Raw genomic sequence first — 11,911 nt, 5'->3', positions numbered from 1 at the left:
CAAGTGATCAAACCCCAGTACTGTTGACCAGATCCACCCCAATTCCAGGCCAAGTGTACTAACCCCAGTACTGTTGACCAAATCCAGCCCGGTTCACCACAATCATGCTGGGTCTTCCATTCTCCACTACTTTTGTTCATCAGCCAAGCTGTTAAACACTAATTTCTATTGTGTAGGTATGAATTTCATGCTCCATTCTCTGGAAGCCATATTTTCCATGAACCACATCTCCACGGGGCCCTGGCAACATGCATCTTGCCAAGCTAAATGAGGAACCTCAGCTACCACCTTTATTTGCAATGTAGCCTTTTTGCATTGGCCAACTTGCTATAAAAGCACTTAGTCCATGTTTTTCTTTCCCCACGAATTGATTTTAAAATATTAATCATGACCTTATCCTATGGTTATATTTTGAATCTATACTTCTTGGTAATAGGCAAGATATATAATAATTCTGGCAGATCTGGATCCGTCAGTGGTCAAAACATTAGTATTGAAGTGGTTTCATTTGACTTCGGAAATCTGTATATCAATGCCTCTGAAGTTACACTGGGTGTGTTTGCAGAAGGAAGCTTACCCCACACTGGAATTGGAATAATCCTCACCTTGTAAGTAAAGGCTATGTAGATAACACCAGTGGCACCTAAAGACCCTGAAAGTCTATATTCCACAGTTCTTCGCATATATTTTTGCATATTTTCCCGCGAATTTGAGCGTTGTGACAGTTTTCTCGATGGGTGTCATCAGCCCCATTGTATAGATGAGAAAGTTAAAATACCATGAACCCAGAAATCTTGGTGGCACAACAAATTCCCAAAGGACATAAAGTAATAAGATCGTTTAGTTGTCTAAAATCTTCACAAGGGCTATGATTAGAATTTTTTTAGGAAGGGTGAGGTGGCTCATACCTAAAATCCTAGCAGTCTGGGAAGCTAGGAAGGAGGATCCCTTGAGTTCAGAAGTTCTAGACCAGCCTGAGCAAGAGCAAGACTCTGTCTCTACTAAAAATAGAAAAACTAGCTGCGTGTTGCGGCAGGTGCCTGTAGTTCCACCTATTTGAGAGGCTGAGGCAGGAGGATCACTTGAACTCAGAGTTTGAGGTTGCTACTGGCTAGGCTGATACCAGGGCACTCTAGCCTGAGCACAAAGTGAGATTCTGTGTCAAAAAGAAAAGAGAATGTTTGTCTATAGGACGACACACACACATTGTGTACTTTGCGTACAATCACATTTTGTTATATATAGAAAATTATTTATACATGTGATTTACGTAACATGCATCTTTCTAAGTTGTTTGTGGAAAGGGCCCCATGACACGGATGTGGAAGAAAGTTCTGTGCAGAAATGAAAGGTCCACCACGAGCGAGGTTGCCTGGGAGAAGCTATGATGGTTCCAGAAGGCATGGTGTTTCTCCAGAAATTGAATATAAATCAAGGCTGATCCATTGGTGATGGGAACATTTATCCCCAGACAGAAATCTACCATTATACAAGGCACTTTGGGACACCTGGCAGGTTTCCGAGTCCAGCTAAATATGGATAAAAAATTCCAAACTTCTCTACACTGTTCACCCACGTGAAACCCCTGACAAAAACACACAAGGATGTTGAGGTCTTTGTGCTTTGGGGCAGAGAACACTAGGACTTCAGAACAAACCCCCTAACATTTTGCTACCCATGTCCTGTTCTTTGACAGACAAAGAGGCCCCCGCAGCAAGGTGGACGCAGCAGGAGGGGCTAGTGGAAAACTGCTGGAGTCCTCTGATCTTTCTGCTGAGCTGGCTGTTGGGTTGGAGGAACTCAGATCTCTGGGTGGAGGTAGGTCATCCCATCCCCAGAGAAGTCACTGGGGGCTTGCAAACCCCTTTGGTGGCCTGCAAACTCCCATCCATCCTGTTATAGTGGGACCAAACACCAGCTACGCGGCCTGCGTCATCTGAGCAGGCTGGACGTGGACTTGGGGATTGCCCCGGATCTAGAGCTGGCAGTGCAGATGCTGATCACCATCTGTGTCTAAGAAGCAGAAGCCTTCACACAGAGCTAGAAGCAGCACCATGAAGCAGAAGCCTTCACACAGAGCTAGAAGCAGCACTGTTTCATGGTGGCTGGATTAGGGAGAACAGGACGCCCACTCCTGCAGTTCCCCATCGCAGACACCACAGGCCATGGCTCCTCCCCGTGTGTACCCTGCTGAGAAGTGCCGCGCCAGGGCTGGCCTTTGGTCAAACATGAAGACGCAGGGCTCCTTTTGTTTCTGGCACCTTTGCTTTGCTTTCAGAGACCCCTTCCTCAGCAGGGACCCTCTCAGGCCTGGTCAGCTACTGGGGTCCAACCACCGGATCAAGCGGCACCCTCACCTTCAGTGCCCTCCCTCTGTCCCTGAGCAAGGACCTGACCTCTGAAAGGTTTAACTTGTTGCACCCTGAGAATGGGGCAATACTACTAATTCCCACACCGGAGGAACATCATGGACATCACATGAGGTAACATGGCACCCTAGTAAGTGAAAAAACTAGTGGCCCGGTGCGGTGGCTCACGCCTGTAATCCCAGCACTCTGGGAGGCCGAGGCAGGTGGATTGCTTGAGCTCAGGAGTTTGAGACCAGACTGAGCAAGAACCCATCTCTATTAAAAATAGGGGAAAAAATAGCAGGGTTAGGACTTGGAGGTTGCATTGAGCTATGAGACGCCATGGCACTCTACCCAGACCAACAGAGTGAGACTCTGTTTCCAAAAAAAAATAAAAATGGTAAAAAGCCATATACATGTCAGCTGTTTATCAGTATTATGGTGGCTATTTGCTTGTCATCATCCTGCTGTTTATCTAAGCTGGCTCAGGGGAGGCTCTGTTCTTCATCAGAAATACTGATTCAAGCCAGGCGTGGTGGCTCATCCCAAATCTATCTAGCACTTTGGGAGGCCAAGAAAGGAGGATCGCTTGAAGCCAGGAGTTTGAGGCCAGTCTGGGCAACATAGGGAGACCCTACCTCTAAAAGGTATCTAAAAATAAGATTTGCCAGGCATGGTGGCACACCCGTAGTCCCAGCTACTGAAGAGACTGAGGCAGAAGGACCACTGGAGTCCCAGAGCTTGAGGTTGCTGAGAGCTATGATGGCACCACTGATCTCTAGCCTGGATGTTAGAGACCCTGTCTCAAAAAAAAAAGAAAAGAAAAGAAAGTCTCAATTCAACAAGAGCTTTGTGTGCCACTGTTCTATGCTGGCTTGACTTTTAGATGGTCGGATTGAAGCACAAGGGATTGCCTCCCCTTGCGGCCTTTGGATGGGAGAAAGGTCTTCAAAATCTGAAGGAACAAGCTGTGAGCAGTTGCATTTCACTGGGCTGCAGTCCAGCACGTGGGTTGGAATTTGCTGTTGGGCAGGCCTCTGGCTGGAAGGAACTCCTGTTTTCAAGGACAGGGCTAGGTCCGCAGAAGCCTGGGTCCACATGGCCCTTGGAGGCCGTACAGTTTGTGACGTGGCCGAGGCTGAGGACATGACCCCTCAGTGCCCCTGCCGCCTCCTCTTCTTTAAAGCCCCTGAGGACAGCCTTCTGCCCCCCCACCGCCCCGGGGAGTTCTCTCTGTTCTCTGAGTGCTTCACACTCTGTCCCGCCTTGAGCCCTTGCTTCACCCCCTCTGTCTGGAAGGCGCACTGCCCCGACCTCATTTACTACCTGAGATCTCAACCTTCAGCCCCCAGCACAGGCACTTCTGCCTCAGGAAGACTCCCATCATTTTTCAACCCTGCCGTGGTGGCCATGGGACACATCACAGCGAGCTCTGTTTGTCCTCAATGCAACTTCTGACCCCAGGAGCTGGATGTAGAGAACACCACGGCTGTCTTCCCCACAGGGTAGACTGCCAGCTCCGTGGGCGCAGGGACTGGCTTTTCTATGAGGGCTGTTTCATTTTTCTGCTTATTGGTCTTTGTTACTCACTACCCAGCACAGTGCTGGGCTCCCTGTACTTCAACCAAAGGAATGGATAATTGAGAGAGGAGCCACAGGAGGGAACGGGGAGAGGGCAGTGTAACTACAGGTGGAGAGACTGCCTGAGGCCGGCCACAGGGATGGGTGGCCGGGGTGGGGGCAGTGTCCTAGGAGCAGGTGAATGTCATCCTGAAAGGGACGTTCAGTGGGGAAGGTGAGCCAGGCCAGGCTCACAGGAGGAAGAAAGGTGGGAATTCCTTGCCAGGGCTGCAACTTCACAGCTGCCCAGACGGCCCAGCGCTCTGTGCCTGTAGCCAGCCCCCAGCCCTGCTGGTATGGCCAGACGGGGACCCCCCCAAGCACCCGCCCCCATCTCACTCGCCTCTCTCTACCTCTCACTTTGAGGCCATCAACATTTCCCATCACTGCCACGCGAAAAGTAAGTACATCATACGTTAATTTGTATTGTCACTGCGCCATAGAGCCGTGGTAAAGAGTACATTCATTTTTAATCTACTATGAATAATATATAAATATGTATACAGTGCGGAGGGTCAGGAGAAGTAAGGAGAAAGCAAGTCGTACATTGTTTATAACAAAAGTGGGGAAACCAGATATTTTTCTTACTTGCCACGATGGAAATACCTGCTCTTTCCCCCGCACCTCAGGGGGAGCGGAAAATGCCTGCCCTTGGGGGGACCATCCATTCATTACAGCCGCACACTGTGGGCAGCTAGTTTTATGGCCAAGGTGGGCTGCGTCTGCAGGGCCTCTGGACATCCAGACCTGAGCTGGCTTCTCCTCTGGTGCGGGGCAGGGGATGAGAGAGGGAGGACAGGGGAGGTGAGCGACCTCTGGTGTTCTGACCCTCACCAGAGCACTATCAGTGGAGTGGCTGCAGTGGGTCCTCACGAGGCCAGCAGGGAGACGGGGCAGAGAGATGTCTTCCTGCTTCTCAGATACAAACCCGGGCCCGGAGACATGCTGAAACTGTCCACTGTCAGGTCCACACTGTTAACTGGTGTCTGATCAGGAGTGGACCTGATCTCTGAGACACAGACACTCAGCTCCACCACCTCCAGCCACAGACTGCAGGGCTCTTGGCCAGAAGAGATTCTGCAGAGGGGGTAGCATCTTCAATCAGCAGCCAGAGGTGCCCCGGGAGGCTGTCCGTGAACACCTGCACACAGTGTGTATGTGTGTGTGTGTGTGCACTCACGCACTCCTGTGCTTGGGCATCAGTCACATACCACGCCCCTTGGGTGCAGGCGGGACCCTGTGGCCCCAGAAACCCCTCAAAACCTGGCACTGAGAACACGGCACCTTCTTTTTGAACAATGGGATCAGGAAATGTGTCTGAGCTCCCCCAGAGGAGTGTCTACATCCACCTCCGTGGTGCTGGGTGGTAGAGGGGACCAGGCAATGACGTGGTGAGAAGAATTTCTCAGAGGTGGCGCCGTACACTGGGCTATGAGACTTGGGAAGGGGCTTTCTAACACCGACTGTCCCACTGGACATCTAGAAACTAAGGACTTTCACAAAAAGCATGTTGGACGGTAAGAAAATGTCTCCCCATCTATGGATATGATAGAATTCAGCACCCCAGAGGTGGACCCTGCCCACCTGGGCTTGGCGGTAACAGCAGGTTCACCAGCAAGCAGGTGGGGCCTGAAGGATGGTGGTCTGGTCTCCTCTTTGGGCCCTGAAGCCCCAGGCCCTCACCTGCTGCTCCCTCTGAGTATCCACCACTTTGTCTCTGCAGCTGCGACTGGAAGGGCCTCCCAGGGGAGCTTCTTCCAGGTTCAAGAGGCTGGACGAGGTCAGCCAGACGGGGATGAGGAGAATACACAAGGAGACACCGGGCTACAGAGAGAGCCGTTTCCTCAGATGCACATACATTTTTTCTTAATTTCCTTAATTCTGCATAGTCAAGAATGGTTCCAATCAGGTTCATAATTTCTGTTTTCAGTTTTTTAAAAAAAATATTCATCCATCTCATCAAAGATGCTAAAACACTTTGGAATATCCTTAGTACAAATAATTTTAGGTTTTAAATTTCCTGTGATTTGGGTTTTAATTTAGAAGACTACCCCCCAAAAAAGTACTTACTTTAAAAGTGAATTTTGATCCATCCACGTGGTAATGGATTGAAGACATCTGTGTGAACTCATGTTTAGCTTAATCTATGTAATACAGATATGTGTGTACACAAGGTTAGTGTATGAGCTTATATTTCCTTGGTCTGTAAGATGAGAGGGCTTAGAAGTGATGACATTTATTTCTAAATCCATTTTCAGAAAAGAAGAAGAAACCGGGGCTCCTTGGAGAAATGTCTGATTGGAGGGCTGGGGTGGGAGGTATACAAGATAATTCTGGAGCATTTTTGAACCCAAAAGTAAGGCGTTGCTTGGCTGGGCTTGGTGGCATGCATCTGCAATCCCAGCACTCTGGGAGGCCAAGGCAGGAGGATCCCTTGAGCTCAGAGGTTTGAGACCAGCTTGAGCAAGAGCATCACTCTCCATCACTACTAAAAATAGAAAAACTAGCCAGGTGCTGTGGTGGACACCTGTAGTCCCAGCTACTGGGGAGGCTGAAGCAGGAGGATCGCTTGAGCCCAGGAGTTTGAGGTTGCAGTAAGCTAGGGGCTGACAGCATGGTGCTCTACCCAGGGCAACAGAGTGAGACTCTGTCAAAAGAAAAAGAAAAAGGAAGGAAGGAAGAGGGGAGGGAAGTGGGAGAGGAAGGGAAGAAGTAAGGACTCAATAACAACAACAACAAAAAAAAAACAGAAACCCACATTGACGAGATTGAGGGGAATCTGGGGGTGCGTGAAAGTATCACAGAACAGCTGATGGAGCCCCAGTGCCCAAAGCTGGAGCAACTTGAACAACAAAATAAATAACATGATATCAGATTATAAGTCAAAGTACAAACAAATATCCACAAGTCATAGTGATGTAAATCAGTGGTCCCTAACTTTTTGGGCACCAGGAACCAGTTTCATGAAAGACAATTTTCCCCAGACCTGGGTGGGAGGGTGGTTTTGCTATGAGTCTTCAAGCAGTTGATTTTTTTATGGCCCCTGTGTAGTCAAACCTCTCTACTAAGGAGAATCTGCATTTGCAGCCACTCCCCAGCCCAGGCATCTCCAGCTCAGCTCCCCCTCAGATGTCAGGCATCAGATCCCATAGGCATCAGATCCCTCCAATGCATGGTTTACAGTAGGGTTCCTGCTCCTACAAGAATCTAACACTATGCTGATCTGACCAGAGGTGGAGCTCAGGTGGTGATAGGAGGGGTGGGGAATGGCTGTAAATACAGATGAAGCTTCCCTCCTGCTCAGAGGCCCGTTCCTAAAAGGCTATGGATGGATACTGGTCCACCACCCAGGGGTCGAGGACTGCAGACTGAAAGGATTGAATCACCCCACTCCCCTCCCCTTGCCCTCCTTTTCTGTCCTTCTTTCTAGGCTATAATTGTGTTATATCTTTCATATGAAAGTGTGGGTAATTATATATTGATTTCATAATAGCACTGAGTATATTGGGTAATTTTTTCCCCATTCTTGACATACTTTACTAAGAAGAATATGATCCAGCTCCATCCATGTAAACATAAAAGAGGTAAAGTCTCCATCTTTTTTATGGCTGTATAATATTCCATGGGGTACATATACCACAATTTGTTAATCCATTCGTGGGTCTAATGGGCACTGCTTCCATGACTTGGCGATTATGAATTGGGCTGCAATAAACATTCTTGTTCAAATGTCTTTGTTGTAAAGTAACTTTTGGTCATCTGGATATATACCTAGTAGAGGAACTCCAGGATCAGACACAACCGTTAAATAAGTGAGGCAAATACTGTGTTAACCAGTTTGATGTAAACATTCCAAATGGTATAAAAATCAACACATTGTACCCGATAAATGCAGTAATGTACACAATTATGATCTAATAAAAGAACTTGAAAAGAAACATAATTTTTCTCCATTTCAAAAAAAAAAAGGATTGAATCAATAAATGCACGAGGAAAAACAGACAAATGCCTTGTACATTCTGAGTAATTTATGGAGACATTTCTCCCTCCCAGTCCTTACGTGTGGGCTGTGTACAGTGACGTCCTTCCAGGCAGCCCAGCAGGGAAGGGGCCGGGGAGGGAGTTCAGGGGAGAAGCATAGCAAACACCAGCACCTCGACCACAGCCAGGTGACCAAGGTCAAGTTGATAGTACGAAGCCTTGGTGAGCAGAATGGGAATTTACCCCTGGAGTCTTTCTTCCCCAAACCCATAACCCCAGTCTAAACATTAGAAATTACAATTGAGGGACATTTGTCAAAATACTCAAAGCCATGAAGTCCATCAAAAACAAGAGCTATTACAGCCGAGGAGAACCTACGGAGATGCGACCACTCATGTAATGTGGCATCCTGGCACAGAACAGGGATCCTAGGTAAAAGGTAAGGGAGTAGGAATACAACATGGACTTTATTTAATAATAATATGTGCATACTGCTTCATTAATTGTGGCAAATGAACTCTCACTGGTGTAAGATGCTAATAATAGTGAAACACGGCTGTGGGGTCTCTGAGAGTGATTCTCTGTGCAACTGTTTTCAATAAATCCAAATCTATACTAAAATAAACAATTTATTTTGAAAATTTTTAAAAAGTGAAGGTTACTGATTTTTGGTGACCAGGGAGAGCCCAATACCCCACTTACATCAGGAGATGGTCAAGGCTTAGAGAATGATTCCAAGGTCACAGAGCCAAGATGTGACACTGAACTTCTCCTGGGGACCCTTCAAACTTCAGGAGAGGCCATGGCACATCGACAGCCTGTGTGACCTGGCATGAGGAGCAGGGAGGGCGGCACTGCAGGGCAGAGAAGTAACAAGAACCCTGCTAGGGTGCTCACAGAGAGCACGACCGTGGGCCCTCAAGTCCAGCACCAGGGCAGAAACCCCATCTGCGTCCTATGGGTCGTGTGTGCTCTTGGACCAGCTATTGAACATGTCTGAGTCTCAATTTTCTCATCTGTAAAATTGGTATAATAAGAATAGCTCACTACTAGCGCTGTTGGGAGGACCAGATGAGGTGAGAGCTGTACGATGCTTAGCCCACCGTGCAGTGCCTAAAGACTGTTAAACGTATTGGTGGCTCATGCCTGTGATCCAGCACTCTGGGAGGCCGAGGCAGGTGGATCGCCTGAGCTCAGGAGTCGGAAACCAATCTGAGCAAGAGCAAGATCCTGTCTCTACTAAAAATAGAAAAACTAGCCGGGTGTTGTGGTGGGCACCTGTAGTCCCAGCTACTTGGGAGGCTGAGGCAGGACAATCACTTAAGTCCAGTAGTCTGAGGTTTCTGTGAACTGTGACGCCACGGCACTGTACCCTGGGCAACAGAGTGAGACTCTGTCTCAGAGCAGTAGGGAGGGAGGGAAGTGTCTGCCAAGTAAGTCAAAGCATATTAAAATACCCCTCTACTGAGTGCATATTGTGTAGTCACCTGGACTTTTAGGTAAACCACGTGCATTTTGCTTTATTGGACAATGACAGACTGGGGTGCTGGGGTCTCCACCTGCCAGGAGGGGTCCCTAGGGCTCTGAGAGGCTGTGCAGTTTGTACACAGAGCCTGTGAGAGGCACAGTGCAGCTTTGGGCCTGTAGCCGCAACCCAGCCCACCACGTCCTGCTGGGTCCCTGCTGGGTCCCTGCAGGTCGAGGTCCCAGCTCCGCTGAGCTTGAAAGCTTAGATGCGGCTCCATTCCAGGAAGGAGTCTGCAGGTGCTCGCCTGGTCTGGCCTGGCCAGGGGTTCTCAGAGCCTTTGCGCTTAGCCCCCAGATCCCCAGCCACCTCACAGGGCAGACTGGAACCTTCTGAGGAGTCTGGCCAGGGGCTGGCCTCCAGCTGGCCCTCTTCCTCTGCACCTCCACTCTCATGCTTGGCCCCGTGCCGTGTGGATTTTGCCCCCAGTCCCATTTGTGTTTGTCCCAGGCTTCCTCTGCTCTGTGGAGCCACCAGCCTGGCTGGGTGGTCAGGCCAGCCACGGTGGCGTGCACGCCACAGTGGCTATTGATCTGGAATCTTAAATCATCCCCTAGATTTTATGAAAGCATTTATGTTTATCATTAAATAACCTTCAAAGGGTCGATGAACTCGCATTTCTTTTTTGAAGATTTTTAGATGCATAATATAATAATACTCTAATGATGCCCAGAGTTTGTCTCTGGGTGAGCGCATTTAATCCTGAAAGAAATACCGGGAGAGACCGAGAGAGGATGCCTGCCTCGGAATGAGGGAGGAGCCCGGTGCAGGGGGCCCGGCCCACCCCACTCCTCCAGACCCTTTCTCCTCTCTCCAGCCTTGGGGTGGGGGTGGGGGGGCAACACCAGGTGCTGGGAATATTAAAAGATGGTTTTTAAACGGAACCAAGATGACCACTTTTTAGGTTATTGGCCTTAGAAACTCGTGAATTAGTGTTGGATGTTAGTGGTAAAACAAAGCTAGAGATTTCTTTTTAAGTTTTGCATAAATTCATTTTAAAATATTAAGTTAAATTATTAAGATGGTCCTCGTAGATGGCAAAAGCGAGAGGGAGTCTAAAATTAGCAGACACACCACCTACAATTCACACTTTTAATATTCATATCTTTCCTCCTTAGGAATATTGGGCTAAATATAGTTATCTGAATCCCTGTGCCAACAAGACGGGCTATAAGGCTGTAAGGAATTTAGCAGAAGAGGTAATGGCCAGCCCGGTCCCTGTAGACCCTCTTCTGGACACCATCAAGTCCAGTGGGTCCAGCCTTCCCAAGAACATCAGTGAGGACTCCTGGGGTGGGAGAAGGCCCCACCCTACACACCACGCCAGTCCCCAGAGCCCGTCTGTATGTGCACCCAGCCCTCTTCTCTAGCCCTCCATGGTGTCTATTCCTTACCAGGGTATCCACTCTTTCCAAATCGTGACCCCTTCTTACCTAATACACACTGGCATTCCTGCCACATCTCCAGCCCCCGAATTGTCTCCCAGTGGGACCCGCCGAAGCCTTTCTCAGCACCCAGCCAGCCTTCAGAGCACCCCTTATGTGAGGCACCACACAATTAGGCGTGTAATTACGTTCTGGCAGGCCCTGCTCACTAAGGGCCTTCTGTGATGCCGGCTTGCTGGGTCTCATCCTCCTGCCTAGGAGGCTGGAAACTCCCGCAGTAGCAGGAGTTGGTGAAAGTTGTTCCCCGTAAGCACCTGCCTTGGGAGGTGCACGTGTGTCTCCACCTCACCATTCTGCACCCTGCTCGGAGCTTTGCACGTGGCTTCCCTCGCTGGTGCCAGCCACGCCTCTGAACATGTGGCCCTGTTGCCCTACCTGGGCTGTGCACCTCCCTGAAATATCCCACCCTGCCTTGCTGATTTCCACACATGCTCTGAGCTCTTGGAGGTCCCCGTGCCACCCCAGTCCCAGCCACCCCCTCCCATGCCCGCCACGTTCATGGAGGGACCTCGGTCATTATCAAGCACTGACTGAGCAGCTTTTATCCCATCTCCCCCCAGAAAAACTTGATCTCTCTATAGAAGGTCCCCAGACCACACCCTGTCCTCCCCCATCCTCTCCCTCCACCTTAACCTCTTCCTGCGTGGGGCAGGGATGGGTCTGCCCAATCTGCGTGTGAGTTCCCAAAGCCCACAGGCTGCTTCCCCATGGTAACCCAGTGCCAGTGCCACAGACCCCGTCACTACTCTAGACACACCCCTCCCAGAAGTTATAAACTGGAGGTGCTCACACATTTATCTTTTTAGCCCCAACGCTATTAAAAAAAGTAATGTACTCCCAATGTTAAATGACAAATAATAATAATGATGATTTCACATAAGAACATAGACTTCTAGTTTCTCCTGAGAAGTGGAAAGGTCTGGTGCAGTCTCCGCAGAGGCAGCCACCGTATCTCTGGGTCCCTGTAGCTCCTGCTGGCTGGAGCCAAGGTG

The sequence above is a fragment of the Otolemur garnettii genome, unplaced genomic scaffold, assembly GCF_000181295.1.
Source record: "Otolemur garnettii isolate 467f Iridium unplaced genomic scaffold, OtoGar3 scaffold00135, whole genome shotgun sequence".
Taxonomy (NCBI): Eukaryota; Metazoa; Chordata; class Mammalia; order Primates; family Galagidae; genus Otolemur; species Otolemur garnettii.
This window is presented reverse-complemented; position numbering follows the sequence as displayed.